The following is a 3,886-nucleotide window of genomic DNA, read 5'->3' on the forward strand; positions in this document are numbered from 1 at the left end:
ATTTGTGTGTCTATTTTAACTTCCACACTTCTTTGTAAATTTTTAACACTCTTATCACTACAAAGCTACATCGAAGAGCGGGAAATAGAAATGAGGTAACTTTCACCATCCATGGGATGATTCGACTCCAGCCACGAGAATTTCCAGCGAAACAGCCCACTGACTGACACACACTGTTACTGGGACGAATTCAAGTCCGGTTTAGCTCATCATGAGATACCAGCTCTTTCAACTTTTTCACAAGTCGTTTCTTCAGGGTACTTAACAGTTTTAAGAAAATATCTGAAACAAGAAAGCAGTACAGGATCATAGATAACAATAAAAACACGTTAACAAACTATTTAAGTATGCAAAAAACATTCTTCAAAACAAAAACAGTTGAAATATGCAGCTACTCCAAAGCACAATACAAAATTATCTGTTAGTAGAATATCTAACAGCTCTTTTTATTTGTGAATCATTAAGTATAAATTTTTCAACAATTCGTCTCCTTAAAAGATCACCCTGAAGTTTTACTTAAAGAATAAATGAGGCATCCTTCAACTAACGATCTGTCATGCTCTGACGATCTTTAAAAAAAAAACTACGCCAGTCAGTCCATAGGGTGTTCAAAGTCTCTCGATCTATATCCAACGTTTACATTATATTCATACTTTGTGACTCTTGCGTAGTGCCTTACCCGGTTGTCCAGTGCAAGGTAAATCACAAATTGAGCAATTAATTTTGTACAACCCTCCTATTGGTAATATTGGTTTACCGCAAAACAATGAATTCTTGATGGACGCATTATTACTAAAAGCAGTATTGATTTTCAGACACTTTAAGCTATTATTAATCGTAAAATTTCACAGCGGTATGAAAAAGCTTAAATATTTTCACTGTCAAAAAATATTGTGACCTTTCATACGATATATTTCTTTTCTTCTTTTTGCACTCTCGTAAGAATGTAACCGGTGTCTATTCTGGTTCCTGGTTGGTGTAACTGTAGACTCCGGCCGCATGACTGTTATCTCCTCTCCTCTCTTGCCTTTGGTTAACAAGCCGTCTATATAAGTCATTTATTCATTCATTGGTTCTTCCTACCACTTCATTTACCTCGTTTTCTATATCTAGCAAGTCATCGTCCAATTTTCAATATGAGTAATTTTTTCTACATGTTCTGATTTTCAAGTTTCCCAGGAAATATCAGCCAGTCTAATGAGGTCATTAGCACAAATCTTTCAGGTATTTACTCTTTAACCTGAAGTAGAGTATATCCAGAGTGATGTGAAAACCAAATTTGCCTGTTCATTTAGCCAGTTACGTAAGTGCCTGCCATCAGATCAGTTCTCTTCTCTATTTTCCAGTTCTGTGTCATTTCTGCCAAACTAACCACTGCCTCTGTCTCTCATACAGTTGATTATTATATTTTCCTGTGACACTCCTTTATCCCCTTCTGCGATAAGTGTAAGAATGATAACGTAGTAACCCAAATCGCCCTAAGACAAGTCTAAACATTTCTCAATTTCTTTATTTTCCTTCGTCCTTTCTCAACAACGGCCTTCGATGCTCGATCCATGTCCGTAATTCACAGACATCCTCATCGTAGTTGGTATGGTAGCGTTCCACCTCGGTGGTCGCGGGTTCGATTCTCGGCCATTCCGTTGAGGAGTGAGAGATGTGTATTTCTGGTGATAGAAGTTCACTCTCGACGTGGTTCGGAAGTCACGTAAAGCCGTTGGTCCCGTTGCTGAATAACCACTGGTTCCATGCAACGTAAAAGCACCATACAAACAAAATTGTGCTATCTTTCGTGCTATTGTGTTGAAATTGCGTTATTTTGCATGTAATTGTTGGAATTGTGCTATCTTGCATGTAACTGCGTTGAAATTGGGCTATCTTGTTTGTTATTGTGTTGAAACTGTGTTATCTTGCATGTATTTGTTTGAAATTGTGTTATCTTCTGTGTAATTGTTGAAATTGAAATGTGCTATCTTGCACGTTATTGTGTTGAAATTGTGTTATCTTCTGTGTAATTGTTGAAATTGAAATTGTGCTATCTTGCCACGTTATTGTGTTGAAATTGTGCTATCTTGCGTGTTTTTGAAATTGTGTTGTTTTGCATGTTATTGTATTGAAATTGTGTTATCTTGTACGTAATAGTGCTGAAATTGTGTTATCTTTCGTGTAATTGTTGAAATTGTGCTATCTTGCATGAAATTGTGTTAAAATTGTGTTATTTTGCGTGTTATTGTATTGAAATTTAGTTATCTTGCGTGTAAGTGTTGAAATTGTGCTATCTTTCCTGTATTTGTATTAAAATTGTGCTATCTTGTATGTAACTGTTGAAACCAATTGTGCCAGCTTGAGTGTAATTGTTGGTGGAATTGGGTTGTCTTCTTGCATGTAATTGTGTGGGAAAATTGTGGTATCTTGTATGCAATTGTGTTGAAAATGTGTTATTTTGGCAATCTAATTGTGTTGGAAATTGTGTTATCTTGCGTGTAATTGTTGTGAAATGTGCTATTTTGTGTGTAAGTGTGTAGAAATGTGTTATCTTGCGTGCAATTGTGTTTGACCTGCGTTATCTTGAATGTAATTGTGTTAAAATTGTGTTGGGTATAATTGTGTTAAATATTGTGTAATCACCGTGCACCTTCGAAGGATCTGCCAACTTGTGTTAGGCTACTGAATGTCCTTGAACTTTCTCGTGGCATACAATGGAATCATAGGAATAGGAATGGCCAGGAATTGTGATAAAGATCTTCAAACAAAAGCAAAAATGAAAATAAAATAATTGTTAAAAAAAAAAAAGATTCAGATGAGCGGTGAGAAATAAAATCAGTGCAAATGAGAAAATAGTGTTTTTCATTGGATGCCGTAGATGAAATGAAAAGAAAAATAGAAAAATTATAGTTTGCAAAGAAAGGAAGAAAATTTTGGAGAAAAAAAAATCAATCAATCACTCAGTCTATATTGGTTAGCGGAGCTGTCAATCGTAATTGATGGAAGGTGAAATAAAAATAACTGTCAAAAATTAAAATTCTTTTTGTATATCAAACTAAATTAGTGGAAAATAAATTTTCTTTCTTGCTTGATGGCTAAATTCTCTTCCTATCTCTCTCTCTCTCTCTCTCTCTCTCTCTCTCTTAGTTGTATTCCGCTTTCGATAGTACGTATTAGTTCCTATTGATAATTTCCTTTCTTTTCCGTTCCTTTTCTTCGTTACGTATTATTTTCTACTATATCCTTTCCAATTTTGGCGATTCTTCATTACATTGGCTTCCTTTGGCAGAGCAATTTCTCTCTCTCTCTCTCTCTCTCTCTCTCTCTCTCTCTCTCTCTCTTTCGTATTGTAATAATGATATTTTAACGATTATTTTGGTTAAAGTCAATACACTTACATTCAATGTGGCGCAGAGGACAGCACTCCAATTTTTTTCTAATTCCACGGACAAAATTCAAATGGTGATTTCATCGCCATTCATTGGTCATATCAGTCGCTTATTTCGTCTTTTGAGAATGACCTCCATAGGCGCTCTACTAGCCGGTTGACGTAGCGCAGAAAAAGCCGCTATTCGGAAAATGGAGAAGAATCTCTAGTACAAGCCTATAACGCAGCTGAAGTAGCCATTACTTTGAATAAAGTATGTTTGAGAGAGGGTCTGCTTCCCAATTAATAATAATAATAATATTATTATTATTATGATCTAAATCACAACAACAACAACAACAATAATCGTGTTATCTTACACCTTCGCTCCCTAAACGGGCTCCGGCAAGGGGGCATTCTCTCTCCTTACCTGTTTAATACGTACACAGATGACTTGAATGTCAAACTGAACTCGCTCCCAATCGGATGCACCGTCAATGAAACAAACTATAAACAACCTCTGTTACGCCGACG

The sequence above is a fragment of the Macrobrachium nipponense genome, chromosome 18 (genome assembly GCF_015104395.2).
Source record: "Macrobrachium nipponense isolate FS-2020 chromosome 18, ASM1510439v2, whole genome shotgun sequence".
In the NCBI taxonomy this organism is placed as follows: domain Eukaryota; kingdom Metazoa; phylum Arthropoda; class Malacostraca; order Decapoda; family Palaemonidae; genus Macrobrachium; species Macrobrachium nipponense.